General features: G+C 38.6%; 1 long non-coding RNA gene across 2 annotated transcripts in view; it reads right to left on the bottom strand.

Moving 5' to 3' along the window:
• Positions 1 to 18,152, bottom strand: part of LOC139696118 (uncharacterized) — a 164,653-nt gene that overhangs the window by 43,926 nt on the left and 102,575 nt on the right. For both annotated transcript variants that reach the window (XR_011702584.1, XR_011702585.1), the window contains exon 3: positions 3,570 to 3,671. This is a non-coding gene — a long non-coding RNA (uncharacterized lncRNA). The remainder of the gene's footprint in view (positions 1 to 3,569; positions 3,672 to 18,152) is intronic.

The following is an 18,152-nucleotide window of genomic DNA, read 5'->3' as shown; positions in this document are numbered from 1 at the left end:
AGCTCCGAAACACCATGAGAGTGTTTCGTGGAAATGGGCCTCCGCGTACATATCGCCGGATAACACCAAGTTCGAATCCCACAGGTGCATACGCCTCGCCTTCCATTTGCGAGGCTATCATACTGTGTGCTATCGTGCGAAGTGCATGGTATTGATTCTGGATACAAAAAACCTTTATGCCCGTGTTCACACCTTCGGGAGATACATAACGGAGATATAAGCAACGATCTTGGATGGTTCCTTTTTTTACTCTTCGTATCTATTTAAATATCCATAAAGCCATGTTCCTTGGTAGCCCAGTTTGCGATCGCACTTCATCGATCTGTGGTAGTGTCATAAATTGTGCTATGTACATTTTGCGTAGTACGTAATAAAAACATAGAGAGAGTATACTTTATCCACCGCATTGATAACAAAACTCGATAAATGTAGGACACCCACGATCATATTCACGATCCCACGATGTATATTCACGAACGTCCCCTGAACTACTAACAACCTACAACAGATGACCACCTGGAAAACTATTTTATGCTCCATTTCATGGACTATGATTCCTATTGCTTAAAAAATAAAAAAACAAACTGATAATAACGAATCGTTGAAAATTTGAGCCCTATTTTTTATGCGCAACTACTATTGGAGTAATAAAAAATTGTTATCTCTTTCTAATCGGTCGTTATACTTCTCAAAAATAATATCTGCGCCAATATCCAAAACATTTTCATCTTCATAATTAACCTGGAATTAATTCTTAATTATGCTTGCTATGTTTTCTCAATTGGTTTCAACAATCACCTTGTGTATTTTTCTGAAGGTTTATTGACAGGTAAACGCGAGTTATTCGTTTTTTGGGCACGCAGGGACAGGAGATTGGTTTATTAATGGGAATACTGCTTCGAAAATGTATTAAACATTGCACCCAAATATAATTGTGTATAAATTAAATCCGAGAAGCCTAAACGCAGTTTTAAGAACGGGAATATGAAGAGTTTTCAGTCGTGATTATTTTTTAATTAATAAGAGAAATTGATTATATATTAGTTTTTTATTTTTTTTAGTTAAATTCTCAATCCTTTGTATTTGTGAGTAATGCTTAAATGCCTTTCCGGTTTTCATTACTCGTGGGAGAAGTAAGTTTCTTGATCTTAATGTTTTGTATACGAAACGGGAATTCCGTGTGTAAGATTTCTCTGGATTACGTTATTTCATTTTCTATCTCATAGTATCCATCAATTTTATTCGTGGTTATATTCTTAATTTTTATTATTTTCTTTTTTATTATATTCTTCTTCATTTTATTATTTATATTCTTATTATTATTTAAGAAGGAACTGTAAGAAAGGTTTGCGAAAACAAATTTTCACACGCGTTTTGTCCCGTGATTTACATGCAACCCGTCATTCGTTTCCATTATGCAAATTGCATAGCAACCAGGATGTCTGCCTAAATTTCAAAGTCACCCAGATCCATGAAAGATTGTAGGCAAACATGGCATTAAAACTATTCTACCTACAAACAGTGAGGTTAAATAACCTTACTTTACTACTAGACACTGCAAACAAGGATATTACTTCATTAAGCATTTAGTTTTTTATATGAATTTAAAGAGAATAAAAAACGAGTACAGGTCGAATATTTTTTTTTAGTACCCGAGTACTTTCTCTACCTCAGCGATTCCAGGTGTTAAGTAAAAGTTACTTAAATAGTGTGCCGCGAAATGAGAGGACATTAATCTAACGTGAAGTCTGAATATAGGTCCGAAATAACGTTCGAATAAAAATCACGAACAGTATGAGTTTATACATATTACGAGGGTAGGCTGAAAACTATTGCACACATGCTTGTAGACCACTAACAAAATGACCTTCAGAAGCAGTCCTGATGACATTTGGAAGTAACATTCCCCCTTAACACGCATGCGCAGGTTTGAGGTCGTTATATTCATCCACTGTATTTTGAGAAACGGAAGTAAGGAGACGTGTTCCAGTGCTATGTAAACGCGAGTTTGCCCTTGAGATGAATACCCTTGAGATGTCTCTTGAACTGATAATTGAAAATTAAAAACGCAAGGCTCAAGATCGGGGGAACGGGAAGGTCACTCGCAGCATTCAAATCGACGCTGTTTTTTCTCGTTTTAAGAGACGGCATATTACCCATCGTGCACAGATTTAACGGCATCGCAATTGTTCAAAAGTGAGGCGTACACGTTCCTTGGATATTCCAATATGATTTGCGAATAACTTTTGAGTGATTCGCCGGTCTTTTTGAATCAAGTCTTCGAAGAGTTTCTGATGTATACCGTCCGTGGCAGTGATCGGACGTCCGCTGCGTGTTTCATCAACAATTATGACTTTTCCAAGCTCGTAATCACAAAATTTTACTACCCATCGATTTACGGTAGATCTATCAACAGAAAGGTCACCACAAACAGCCTTTAAACGATGAAAAATCTCAGTAGGAGTCACTTTTTCAGCAGTTAAAAATTCGATAACAGCACGCTGTTTAACTCGCGTTGATAAAGCACAAGAACACGTTTCCATACTTCCTCTTCTCGAAATACACTGGATGAATGTAACGACCTCAACCCTGCGCATGCGTGTTAAGGGGGAATGTTACTTCCACATGCAAACAGTAGTGCCTTTGAAGGTCATTTTGTTTGTGGCCAGCAAGCATGTGTGCATTAGTTTTCAGCCTACCCTCGTATATTAAATCATTGTTAGGTTTCACCCAATCGCATGAACTCTAACATGACCTTCACTGAAACCCATTGAATAACTCACACGCCCCTATTTCAGTTCGGGAAGCGGCTTTTGAATACTTCGACCCACATAAAATGAGCACAGGGAGTTGCCTGCAAAAGTGCATCCATTCTGCACAGGAAAATAATGAGACTTAGTTTAATTTTCAAGGTAAATGTTTACCTTTGAATGATAAATTTTGCATTCAAAGTTTTTGAAATGACAACAGGAAATGGAGCATCCATTATAATGAAGAGTTACTTTCAGTGCATCACATCGTTAATTTCTTGTAACGTGTAATTACAAATCAATTTAATTCAAAAATATTGTAAGCACGCAAACAAACTAAGAGTGCAAATCTGTTGTCTCCGGCGTAAGATAACGGAATTTCAATAAAATATATGAAATGAGTTAACTTTGTAATATTACACATTTTATTTTTATAAACACGACCCTGGTTTCAACGTTGACATTTGACCTGATGATGACGTTCAACGTCGAAAACTGGGTTGTGTTTTAAAATATAAAGCGTGTGGAATTACAAAGACAATAATTTCATTTCAATAAGACTACAAAGTTGAAAATGTAAGCCTCACATAATTTTACAACCTTGTCATAAGGTCAATAAGGACACGGGATAAAAAAACGTGAAACCCACGACATTGGGTGGACTGATAAAAATAACTTCAAGTGTTGCATCTCCTTCGTTCTCCGCAGTCCGTAATCGATACTAGCAACTCCAAAGCGAGCCAGCAATTCTTCACCATTGTACTGCATCGAGATGACGCCACTCATATTATTCTATAATAAGAATGGAAGTTGACGTACCTAAACTTGAAGCAGGGGGTATGTTGTCGATGAGGAGTTGGAGGGCTCCGCTCACGATCAGGAAAACAAATGAGGGTAGACTCTTCTTCTTGGGGAAGCCAGCTGAAAGAAAATGAGTCCATGAATTAGATCAAACATTTATCACAATCTCAATTTGACAAATGTGAATAAAATCATGTGTGTGATTCATTATTCACACATCCACATATCCCATAAATATAATTTTATTTGGCGTGACTACACATTTAACATTTTAAGTGATACATTTTTTATCGGAAAAATATTATTAAAGTGCACTTTAAATAATAGAAGAGCACGTACATGTATTTTTATAATATTATCGGCTTCAGGATTAGATGTGCAATGCTCCTGATGACGTTTTCATTGCTATGGTCACTTTTTTCAGTTTTATTAATTATAGTAATAGGTATTGAAAAAGGAAACAACTTGGCTTTTTCAACATAAAGAATTTTCTGTGTGGAAAAGACAATTCAATACGAAAATTTAGCACAGGGTCCGGCCAGAAACTGTTTTATTAATAGTGCTATGAATAAAGAATTTTTGCCAAAAAAACATTTTGAATGAAAACAGAATGAGCATAATAAACATATAACAACGTAAACATAATAAACCATACATGAGCACATGCGTGTATACACATACATACATACATAATATTAATTTTTCGTTTACCTTGGCGTACTTAACTTTGGTAAACAGGCGAAACATCCCTAAGTCGGATCCAATCTCTCTCGTCAGGTTACATGGTTACCAATGGAAAGTGGACAGGAGTGCCTCTCCAATATTATTTTGAAAAATTACTGACGTTATCAGGGTATTTATTAGTATTAATAATGAAAGTCTTTTGTCAAAACCATAATCGGTCATTCCTGGTGCGGAAAATCCCAAATTAACCGTTATTTCAACTTGCTTTGTTTCTGTTTTTATTATGGAGGCCTTTCGTCCAATTTCTCTTCATTTCTCTGCAAATCATGTTTCCACCATTTAAATTCGTACGCTTTTGAAGCCTCTGATCTGAAATTTTTGAGCAATATATTCAGCACATGTAAGTACTCTTTAAGGCTTTTCTCCTATCGGAAATAATGTTTTACGAATCTGATAAATTCCCCTCTTTCGCCTCTTGCACTTTATTTTGTTGAGTTTATGTTGCTGATGTTTCCAAATATGGATACGATATGTCACGATAAGTCACAAGAAGATCTTCCTTTACTAGTTCTTCCACAGCGTCAATGCTTTCTGGCACCACAACTGATTTTTGACGACCTTCACGACATTCATCGTTGAGCGAACGGCGGCCATGATGGAGTTCGTAATACCAGCGTTACAAAATGGCAAAGGACCGGGCTTCATTGCCAAAAGTGGAAGTAGGTTGATCGATGCAGTCCTGTCTTCATAGCGCACGTCGAAAGTTGTAAAACATCATCGCACGAAAGTGTTCACGATTAACTCCATTTTTTCCCTGAGAAAAAATTTTCGAGTCACTCAAAAAACAACACAAGTTCGTGCTGTTTTCTTAGTTACTCTCAAACGACAAAATATCACGAAAAAAGTTAACGTTAAAAGGGTCAAACTTTCAGATAAAAACGTCAGATGGCGCCTACAGCACTAGGCGCTGTCAAGGCTCAACATATAAATAACAACCCTCGTATCGGTCATTTATTTTCCAAAATGACGACAACACTTCTAATATACTTCGTTTGCTCTAGATATTTACATACCTTACACACACGATTATTCCTGTTTAACATTGATGTATCGTCCAGTTTAACTTCTTTCATCTATTGGTATTTCATTTCTAATATTAGTTTATTGAACCCCTCCATTGTTCTCCATTCACTGTTAATTCCCTCATACTCCCCGTTAACTTCTGTTTTCTATATTCATCACTTTAATTCCTATCCATCTGTCTCTGGGTGATCCTTTACTGAATCTTTCCTTCAATTACCTCTTCCATATGGTTCTCTTTTATCTGGAGTCTATTTAACCCTTTCCTTTTTCTCCTCTTCTCTATACTTCCTGGTTCCTCGCGTTTTCTGTCCTTTTAACCTTCACCAAGTATTTTTCTCTTTACCGCCATGTTTCAAAAGCTTAATTTCTTTACCGGTTTTGTGTTGTAATACACCAATTCTCTGATCCATAGGGTGACTTGGTCCATGAAAACGTTTTGATAAAATGCCTCCATTATTGCAACAGCAGATAATTTGAACGCCAATGGCTGCCTCTTCTTCGTGAACGCTTTCTTCTTAACTTGAGCTATTCTTCGCTTAATATAGATCTGATTTCCATATCAAGTTATATCGCCACCCAGGTAGATGAAGGATTCCACCTATTGAAGTCCCACTCCTTGAATTGTCACATGTGCAATCAGATACTTTCCAACACTCACAAGGGTTTTAGTTTTCTCCTACTTGACGCGGATGTTATATTTCCAAAGTACTTGGTTCATTCCACACAAACTTGTTTGTCGGAAATATTTTTTCCCGTAACTACAGTGATGTCATCTGTGAACCGAAGCATACGTATTGCTTCCATCATCATTCACCTTGACACTTTTAATGCCAAATCCTCGCGTTGCTCGTACTTTTTCACCATCTTTCTCCAAATTAACATGCGTTCTTAACATTCGAAGAATCTTCTCCGTGGATATGAATGCTAATTGTAATATTCACTAATTATTTTAAGTATGTCATGATATCCACGTTCTTTATGAAGGCCTGGTTCCATTCCAATTCTTTAAGCTTAAGGGTGCGTCATTTTTAACTACGGAGGTCAACCATTGTGGATGCCTATTTTAACCATTTTTAAATACTTTTCTCCTCCACTCCTTAGTTTTATGCATCGTCTAATGCACAGGCGGAGATTTTATTGTTTCTGAAATTATTTATCCAAATCCATTTTGTTATATATAGCAGCAATAAATTCCCTACGGACGCGTTGAGCACAGGCGGTACTTAATGAATCACCGTTTATGTTAGTTATAATTTTTTATTGCTCTCCAGAAACCCCCGGTTGGTCTTTCGTCCCAGGAGTCACGATAACCCGCTCATGACTTGTCGCCAGGCTTCCCAAGGGCAGTACTGCCGCGGTTCTATGAAATGTTCGTTCCCCAATAGCGCCCGGTACAGGGACTACTTTTAAATCTCTCCTTTATCAAATGTCAACTCTCAGGAAAGTTGAAGCAGAGTTGAAATCAGTATAACATTTTTGAAATGAAAATCGCCACTAATATTACGCTGCTGTGGAAACAAGCATGTTTTTGGGTACGTATAAACTGTTTTAGTCTTAACAATGAAAATAAGATATCCACGGAGATCAACAGTAGGGTTATGGAAGGTAGCAAGGCATATTTTGCAAATGTAACACTCCTCAAATCAATATTACTATCAAGGAATACAAAACTGAAGATCTATAAAACGCTTATTAGAACCGTTGTAACTTTTGGAGCTGAGACATTGACATAAACATGTCAGGATGAAGAAACCCTCAGAAAAATTTGAAAGAAAAATCATTAGGAGAATCTATGGCCCATTTAGAGAGATGGAGAATTAGAATGGACATGGAGATAAATTAACTACTAGAAGGGAAGGACATGGTTAGATTTGCCTAGTCACTGCGGCTGGCGTGGTTGGGCCATGTAGAAAGGATGGAAAATGACAGAATACCCAAACTGATGCTTAATAGTAAGATGGAATAGGTCAGAAGAAGAGGTAGACCAAGGAAGAGATGGCTACAGGATGTGGAGGATGATTTGAAGGCAATGAGAGTTACAATATGGAAGGAAAAAGCAAAAAGAGAAACTGAATGGAGGAATATATCCAAGAGGAAGCCATGGCCCACACCAGGCTGGAGAGCTGCAGATGAGGATGATAAACTGTTTTATCATTTCAAACTGAAACCTGCTTTTTATATGACATTTATGTTGATTTATTCGATCAAATTGTGTTAACACATATAATTCTGAAATATGCAGGTAAATGTAAAATTTAAAATACTAGTGCATTTAATGTTCCTTATGAGAAAAATACTACGCTCGGTTCACAGGATTTTATTTCACTCAACAGTTTTCAAAGAATTATCACAATCTTCCATAGAAAATATACAGAAGCTTTAGAGAGAAAAATATTATCTTTCATTACAGTTCCATCAGCACAGTAAGTTCATATTTTCAATCGCTCCCAGATGAGGAAGTTCTCGTAGTATATTTTCGATTTTTTATGATATTTTTATTTATTCAATGACACCGGTCTTATGAAATAAAACTCTGTGACATCTAAGAAGGGGTTTTTCTCAGAGGAGTCATCATATATTTTTTCACAACGCATATCCTGAGACAATGAATTTCCATAATGCTACTTGTAAATTCATTTTAAATAAATCAGTACCAGGATACAGCGAACGTCAAAATCGCCGAAAATCCTTAATAATTGATACTACCAATATAAAAAATAGGTAGCTTCGCTAATGAGATTTAAGCGTGAGACGATTACGTTCCTTATCTAAGGATAGATAAGGCACTCCTGGCAGAATCCTCCGGGAGATGATTTCTAAACAATGCCTGTCTGGGAAATGTTCCCTGCTCACGATTCAATTTGGTAATCAAAGTGAGGATCTCTTATGCCCAAAGCATACGTATTCTGAAAGAGACGTAAATAATGAGTGAAAGCGTTACTCTTTTATTCTCTGGTAACATATCCACTGTGTTTTTGTCAAATAAATCCTTAAATTTTACTAACCTTTTACTCATTCACGTATATTTTTCCCCTCAAAAAGATGGTTAGCCAGAGTAACATTAGCGCAGTTGAGTGCAAAACGAAAAACAATCAGCTAGTCATTTTCTCTAGCCCACATCCTTATTAAAAACAATATTGTTTTCCCAACTTATCGCCGTAACATTGCTCGAAATGCACTCCAATACTATTCAAATTGAACTGGGAGCCCTTAGGGTGATAGCAACGGCGTTAGCAACCGTGCGAGAAGAAACAAGAAAGACCCAAGTTAGCAATACAATGCTACAGCACTCAGATGCATGCGAGTGTGTGTGTGTTTTTCTTAACTCTTCTTCTGGGGAAATGACCTCCGACCGATCAGAGGCAGCGCCCGCAGCTCGTGCCACCGCCCGTCCCACTGACCCCATGGATACGTCCTGGTTGAATCGATGGGTCGTCGAAGCTTGAAGTTGAGCGACTTGGGGGGCGGGGATATAAGAAATAAACTCAGCGCGCGCTCGCGCGTTTATTTATTTTTTTCTTAAGGATTTCGCTAGCGAGCGTTCCGCTACCTGGAGGAAAAGAGGAAAAAAAAGACGATCGCTATCCGCCGCCACGTGTTTCGGTCCGGCGATCCTTTCTTCTTGGCCGGCCGTCGGCCTTGGCTCCCTCGCTGACTTGGCAACAAAATAAATGTATGCATAGTCAAACGATTTCGGAGCCTTGCCTCGTACCTTTGGGGGACACAAGAGTGTTTCCCATTATAAATCCATTGCCTCGTCTGGTCAATATTTCTCCTTTTTCTCCATTATATATATAAATAAATAAATAAATAAATAAATATATATATATATATATATATATATATATATATATATATATATATATATATATATATATATGTGTGTGTGTGTGTGTGTGTGTGTGTGTTTGACGGCGTGTGAGTATATGTGTGTACATATATATGTATACATATATATATATATATAAATATATATATATATATATATATATATATATATATATATACATTCAAACACGAAATCCCGCCAAACGGCGAATAAATACTCATATATACAGAAACAGATAGAAGGAAAAGGGATAGGAACACATATAAAGGACGAACACAATAGAGGTGGGGAAGGCGGAATCGAACGGATCACAAGAGTAAAAATATTTCCTCAACCGGGACTCGAACACCGGATCTTTCCACTTGCCGGGCGGATGCTCTTAACCACTTGAGCTATCGAGGATAGTCAATTTACCCTGAGATCCGTGGGTCTAATATGTCGCCAAGCGCCCCGATTCTTTCAGCCAAGAGATGGCGTCAGGGGGCAGTTTCACCCACCAAAGGAGAAATAGACAATACACAAGGAAAGGAAAGGACAGTGGGTTAGAATTCATACAACATCATACAGGAAAGGAACAGTGCGTTTCGTGGCACGCATACCCAGAAGAAAGAGATGAGCCACATTGGCCAAATACACATTCAAACACGAAATCCCGTCAAACGGCGAATAAATACTCATATATACAGAAACAGATATAAGGAAAATGGATAGGAACACATATAAAGGACGAACACAATAGAGGTGGGGAAGGCGGAATCGAACGGATCACAAGAGTAAAAATATTTCCTCAACCGGGACTCGAACACCGGATCTTTCCACTTGCCGGGCGGATGCTCTTAACCACTTGAGCTATCGAGGATAGTCAATTTACCCTGAGATCCGTGGGTCTAATATGTCGCCAAGCGCCCCGATTCTTTCAGCCAAGAGATGGCGTCAGGGGGCAGTTTCACCCACCAAAGGAGAAATAGACAATACACAAGGAAAGGAAAGGACAGTGGGTTAGAATTCATACAACATCATACAGGAAAGGAACAGTGCGTTTCGTGGCACGCATACCCAGAAGAAAGAGATGAGCCACATTGGCCAAATACACATTCAAACACGAAATCCCGTCAAACGGCGAATAAATACTCATATATACAGAAACAGATATAAGGAAAATGGATAGGAACACATATAAAGGACGAACACAATAGAGGTGGGGAAGGCGGAATCGAACGGATCACAAGAGTAAAAATATTTCCTCAACCGGGACTCGAACACCGGATCTTTCCACTTGCCGGGCGGATGCTCTTAACCACTTGAGCTATCGAGGATAGTCAATTTATTTATATTTATATATATATATATGCTTTCGTAGACGTAACACGGAAGTGCCGAATAGTACAACACACAGTAACACACAATATAGAAACACAAAAAAAGAAGAACACTCACACGTTATTTCTTGATATTTCGACGGAAACAATCCGTCTTCCTCTGAAGATATAGAAGTAATGACTGGGTATAGAGTAATGAGTCATTACTTCTATATCTTCAGAGGAAGACGGATTGTTTCCGTCGAAATATCAAGAAATAACGTGTGAGTGTTCTTCTTTTTTTGTGTTTCTATATTGTGTGTTACTGTGTATTGTACTATACATATATATATATATATATATATATATATATATATATATATATATATATATAAACATATATATACACATTATAATAATAACATATATATATATATAATGGGAGGGCTTCGAAAAATAAATCATTCAAACGAACAAGAAACTTTGTAATTATCCATGCATGTCAATCAGTTGTTTTAAATTCCATTTTGACAGAATTTTTTCATTGATTTCCTGGATCTAAAAATTACCAATAATAATATTAATATTTTAAATAAAAATAAATCCTTTTCTATCCATTTATTAAGCTAAACACTAAGGTAAATTGGTGAAATTTGAATATTTTCAGTATTTCTGCAATACGTGGCATGTAGTGGATGAGGGATATAGACGAATGAGGGGGAGGTTTGGAAGTTGGAGAAGATTTTCTTTGGTGAAGCAAGCAGTAAGTAAGTAAGATGAAGGAAATTGATGAGCACTAAGACTTGAACAAAAATTGGGAAAGGCATAAATGGAATGTAGCAATTCAATGCTGTCTAACCTAGTCAGTGAGGCAAGAGGATTAATGTAGATAGAAAGTTTTTGAGATGTAGGTGCAGAGGAAAAGACTGGAGAAATTAAGTTTGGCCGAGACTATGATAAGCACATACGTTTGGAATATGAAAGGCAAAGAGAGAGAGAGAGTTGATTATATGAGGAATCGGAAGAGTGAAGAAAATGTGGGCAGAGAAAATACTTTGATGGGTTATTGGATGTTATACGTGACTGAGGTAGAAGAAGGGAGAATATTACATGGGAGCGGGAGAGAGGGAGGTAGAGAACGACCTACTGGGATGACAGAAAGGCAGGTAGGAAGTACGAAGAAATGAGACAGATAAATATGCCGGATAAAACAAGAGAAGACTCACACTATTAGTAGTGCATAATAATTCTTAAAGACCGTTTAAGACCTACCTACGTATATAAGAATGTTTACCTTAGATGAGAATCATCCGTTCATACGTTTCCTATTAACTATATAACAGAACAAATTCATGTAACCAATTCAGCAATCGTAGTACGTAGTCATCGCTTTTGTGGAAATATGCCAAACTTCAACCTGCTAAACATAACTCGATGGAATACGTGGTCTGAATTTAGTAAAATAAATAAGCATAAAAATATCTTTCAGTTCAAAGTACAAATTGCTAAATTTCTTCAAAAGAACACACTCTTAAGCATCGTCACATCGATGTCAGTGCGAATCTGCCAGTCAGGGTACGTTTCCTGGAAGGCGCCGACGGGGAACTCGTTCAGGACCTCATCACGTTCCCTTTGACGTCATCCAGTGGTCCAAAATGATTGCCTTTCCAGCTCCTTTTGATTCTTGGGAACAAAATTTGCTGGCCTCGGTGGCGACGGGGTAACGTCCTTGTCTACCATCCCAAAGGTCACGAGTTCGTTTCCCACCTCGGTGGGTTTTCCTCCATCTAGCGTCAACTTTTATAAATTATTGTAAATACGAGTAGTCCGACGTAAGGACCAAAAAGAGCTGTTTTCCGATTAATACTAAAGAAATAATTAAATAAAAATTCCGGCGATGCCACATGGGGGCCGTAGGGCGACTAAGATAGCGTTGTGGGCTTGTGATTGACCAGGCACTCGATCAAAAGGAAGTTCCGTGCGGTACGGTGTGTTGTCATCCATTTATCCCTTTTGTCTCCAGGATTTGAACCCGGGTCTTCTAATAGGTAGGGGATCGAGATGGCGCGGTGACTATCATACTGGTTTCCCACCCAGAGGGTACGAGTTCAAATCCCGGCGGCGTTGAATATTTTTCAGTGGTATCTCGATCCCTACTTGAGGTGCTTTGTGGAGGGCACTTTGAGTGAGTACGCCGTCTGTCGGATGGGACTTTAAGCTGCGGACCCCTCGACGCCTGACGCCCTCGATGCCGACACCAAGTTTCTCTCAAACCTTCATCCTTTCCTGTCCATCCCCTATGGCGCAAATGACCTCAGCTGTCGGTGGCCACCTCTTAATACTACTACAACTCCTCTAAGAGGGAACTGAACCATTCCGATCCACTCTAATCATAGTAAATTAGAAAAGCCCTTAAAAATATATTTTATTTTTACGAGTACATAATGAATACTCGTAATAAATACTCGTGATGTGGTCCGTTTCATTGAGTCGGTATTTTCAGGGATCGATTGGTGGCAGTGACGAGCCCTTCGGCTTCTCAGATCTCGTCTCCGGGGCCGAATCCTAACGGCGGTGGATTTTTTTCGGTGGTACTCAGTCAGGCTGTGGTAGTGACGCGTTTAATGTCAAATAAATTATTGCCACAATCTGATGCTTTCTTTGTCAATATGCTAACAAACTTAATTTTCGAGTAACTCTTGTCTGAACAATTTTTCACATAAATCTTTTTACTATAAACGTGTTCATGTCACTACAAAATCTTTAGTTCATCATAAACTTTAAAACAACGACAAATTTTATATCTCTGACTAAATTGGCGCCTCGTTTCATTATTTTTTTAAGAGTACCAATGTGAGGAACGACAGAGAGAGCTGATGAGTCTTGAAACAAGGAAGTCCCCATCACATTTAGACAAATGTAACCACCTTTCCTCGTCTTCCATCCTGATTTCCTGTCTTCCTTTGTAGTACGTAAAATAATCTCTACGCAAGCTTTCGCTGATACAAAAATACTAAATGACTGTACACAATTGTTTCTACCAAAACATTTTTCATATCGCCACAGGATTGACTCAGATTATCATATAAAATACCAAAATTAATGTTATCGTGATTTAACTTTTAAATTAACTTAGTTTAAGAATATATTCCAAGCGGTTTAGATGAGTAAATTTCCCAACTCTGTTTCCGACCCAATGGTGAGTGCGTTTCCAGACAAGTGCACTGTCCGTCAGATAGGACGCTAAAACTGCGTGTACCCTTTGGGCCGTGTTTTGGTTAAGGAGGATGCTCACGACATCTCCAGGGATTTACCATTACTTTTCTTCCTTCCCTCAAAAAAATAGCTGTACCAGCTGTACTATAAGTCTTCATTTAGAATATGCTACTGGTTAGTATAATTGGGTCCTCATCATGTTCACATTAATTGCTGAATAAGATCGCGAGCTGCGTGGATCAGCTAGGTTTGTAATACGTTGTCCTGATAAACTGAGTAGCGTATCAAGATCATTAGAGGATCTGTGTTGGAGTGAAGTTTAAATTACAGATTAAATCTCTCGCATAAATTGGAAAAATGTCTCTTTAGCAATGATCTTGAAAATGTATTATTATCCCCATTATATTACGATAGGAGAGATCATGTCATAATAAAATTAGAGAGATTAAGAGTAGAACAGATAGAAGGTGTCATTTTTCCAAGAACGATAAGGGATTAGAATAACGTAGTCCAACCGCGGAAGGGGAGGAAAGTATTTATCGTCAAAAGTAGTCTGGTAAGTACCCTGCCACACCCAAAGTCCACATTATATTTGACGCTTGAGGTCTACATGCAGCTTTATATATTGGATATTCCGCTATCCCTGCTAATATAAGGCAGAGACAATTACTCGTCGATTTCGCCAATCTTGTTTTCATCTGCATCCACTGCATTTAAGCTGCCGCGAGGGTGTGTGGAGGAGGGTGTCAGGACGCACATCCAATGAATTAGTTTTTACATTATATATTGTTCGCACTATATGCATCATAAGACAATTGGTGTGTTTGGTAAATTCATCAAGTTTTAGTTTCGAAATTAATTGTTTCCCCGGCACCTTAATTAGATTTCTTTTATACTATATTTGCCTATCACACAATGGAGGAACAAGACTTATATCTATCTATCTGTAATAGTATTTTTTAATATTATCCAGGTGGTCGAATCTCCCAATATATTTTAATAAATATTCAGAAACCATACAAAATGTACGATTCGCATGAGCAATTACTTTTATTTGCCCACACGGCATATGGACCACCTGGCAATTCAAGCGAAATCGGATAAACGGTTGTCTAATAATTTGAAAAAAAAAACAGATCCGACAAAAATAAACCAGACGTCACCAACCATAATCTAGGTTTACCATTTTGACGCCGTATGCAATGGGGATAACTCAAATTCCAAGAAACTGCGGGAGATGCCGCAATTGTAACTTTCTTTTTAACGGAATCATCCGCTAATATGCATTTCAATGCAACAATTTCAGAGCATAAATATCATTAGCCTTGACTGGGATTCAAACCCGGATCCCTCGATGACCCGCCGAGTACTTTAGCAAGTTAAGCTACCGCGGCGTTCTGTTAAACTGTGAAATTGTTCCAAGGATAACTCACTTGGACTGGCCTCATTCATATGAGAGCATTCATGCTACACGGAATATGTGTACTGTAAATTGAATATACGAGGGTCATCCGGAAAGTAGTACCCGTTCGTGCCGCATGAAGTGCTGACGACGCGAGTAGCCGCTGGACGAGGTCAGATAGCTTCAGTGGCTTGTCTGCCTTCCCTGAGCCAAGTTGCGTGACGCTAGCATTGCCTGTGTTGTTTCTGTGATTGTTTACAATGTTTAAAAAAATTGAGAACGCCGCCAGTTGTGAAGTGAGGGCAGTGATTAAATTCCTCAATGCAAGAAACGTTCGCCCATGTGATATTCATCGCCAATTAAAGGAGGTGTATGGAGACAATGTAATGGACGAGTCGTCTGTTCGGCGGTGGTGTCGCAACTTCAACATGGGGAGGGGGAACACACACGACGATGAGCGTTCGGAGAGACCGTCTGTCATTACAGACCAACTGGTGAGCTCAGTTGACGAATTCGTGAGGAACGATCGGCGCGTCACAATTGATGACATCTGTGAGCATTTTCCCAATGTTTCTCGAACAATTGTTCATGAAATTGTTAAACACCATCTGCATTATACAAAAATTTGTGCAAGATGGGTCCCTCGCGTATCTCAATGAGCTGGCGGCGAAGGACTATGCAGCAGGAATACAGAAACTTGTCACACGTTATGACAAATGCCTTAATTTGCTTGGAGATTATGTTGAGAAGTAGTTTAAAGTATCCTCTTTCAAATAAAATTTTTTATGTTTGTTAATATTTACTTTTGTGTCTTTATTTCACGAACGGGTACTACTTTCCGGATGACCCTCGTATCTTCCCCTTTTTATTGGATTCAGAGTTATAATGCAGGCAATGACGCAAGACAGATTTCTTCCCTAAAAACTCTTGAGACGCGAGCGCGAAAGACCACGACCTCCCATCGAACATAAAAAACGAATAAAATAACCCTGTCCCGGCCATTAAGATGTGTAGTCTTCGTAAAAAAAAACCGTCAGGGGACATATAGAGAACCCAAATTAGAATTGATCGAGAACAATTTTCAACCATGTGAATATTTTTTAACTCAATCACAACTCCTTTATTAACAGAGATTGTTTTGTCATTTAATTAAGAGTAGACCTGTGTAACTAGTGAATTTTAATTGGGTAGTTTGCGTTTTTTTGAGCTACGAAATGATACGGTTACACACTGGCGCTAAATACTACTTTTTGAAGGAATTGATTGAGAGTATGTACGGAATGATGTATGGGGTATACAAGAGGGAAATGGTATTTGCAGGGCAGAGCATTATGGAAGAAAGTAATGGGAGTAGGTTTCATGAAATAGCCAACACCATTCTCATTGAATAAACTGGCGCTTTCAGCTAATTGAATATTTCTCTAAAACAAAAGTACATGTAGTTGATAACTTTACCTGATAGATGGCGCAACAACAGTAACTACTATAGAGATTTGGATAAAAAAAGTTTTTTTCATAAAAGAAATTTTTTACACGCACATATTTATATCATCGAGGAATGTGAAATTAAACTCATAAAAACTTCACAAAAATTGGGTTTATTTGCTTCATTTGTAAGTATTAGAGCAGTTTCTCCATTAACAAAATCGTTTCCTTATTTCTTGATTTTGGTTTCTCCCAGTTATATCCATGGCAACGGGGTCAACAAATACAAAGCGACCTGTCTCGGGAACGGCGTTTTCTATAGACGTACTTGACCATGGAGCCGAAGAAATTTCATTCACAGCCAAGTATTGCTGCTCGTTTTCCTTCTCCTGTTTCTGAGGGCAAAAGATATTTGGGAATAATGATCACAAATATATTAGGAAGCCGTTAAGCCGTTATTTTTTTCCACAGAGTTTCATCAGCTTGTTTTCTCTTGAAAGAGAGTGGCGCGAAGGGAACGTACCAATGTTTTATCTTGTAATTGGGAAAAAAGACCCGAATTTTTGAACTTATTTACAACAACTTATCCTATAGTAAAATTAAGCGGACCGAAATTAACTATTAGTGATTTTAAAAAAATCGTTTTCATGTGGTTCGTGACCACCCTTTGCATCATAATTGGTTCCCGGGATTCCATCGATCATGCACTCCAATTGAGACGTTGAATTGACTGTATTCTCGCAAACGCAATTGCAGCGGAACGGATCGCCAGGGATTAGGGAGAGAATGGCGGAGATGGGGAGGTTATGGTGATTTTTTTTCAGAGATGGGGTGGTACTGAGAGGCAGGAGGGTGTTATTACAACTCGTAAGATTTTCTTCCGGGTCAAAAGGGCATGAAATTAACCCCCTTCCTCTCGGAATGGTGTGGCAGGCCAAGTCGGTAGGAGCAGTGTGCAGTTCAGTCGGGCGGGGAAGCGGGGGATGTAGACCCCGGATGGGGGCAGAAGGGATGACTGGAGGGGGGGGCAGAGCCATAGGAAATCAGCCATCAGATGATATTTTCGGAATGTTGTAACTACCTACCTCTGCGGTCCCATGGTTAGACACTAGGCTCAATTCGGAGTAGATGAGCACTGGGGTCAAAAAAGAGGACAACCTCGTGGGGAGGGGAAGGTCTTGCGGAGGGGGAATTAATTTTATATTCCGTTTTCAACATTCAACCTAACTCAGTTAAAAATATACTGCGTTCAAATTAACTTAAATTCAGTTAACTTTCATCGCTTTCATAACCCAGGTCTGCTGCTGTACCCAATCCTCATATTTCACGAAACATTCTTTCCTCACAGAAACAAACGACACTTGAAATAAAATCCGAATCAAGATGATACTTCGTCTTCCAAACGGATGGACTTTCTTTGGAATCAGCATGACAAGTAGTAACCGTGATACTGAAGGCTAATCGGCCTTTTTAATGAAAATTGGTCAACTTCTGAATATTTACGGAGATCCCAAATTTCCCGCTCCAGTTCTTCCTGCCTTCTGCTACCCTTCGTCAAAGCAGCTGATTGGTTGCATATTTTTGGAGGGTTGCTGGCTCCGTTGTCCACTCATCTTCACGAACGCGTGAGCTCTTCGATCCCGCATGCACTAAACAAGGAAGGA

Source organism: Hetaerina americana, unplaced genomic scaffold (assembly GCF_022747635.1).
Source record: "Hetaerina americana unplaced genomic scaffold, ioHetAmer1.1.p SCAF_68, whole genome shotgun sequence".
NCBI lineage: Eukaryota > Metazoa > Arthropoda > Insecta > Odonata > Calopterygidae > Hetaerina > Hetaerina americana.
Note: the sequence above shows the minus strand (reverse complement) of the source record. Positions and strands in the feature narration are given on the sequence as shown.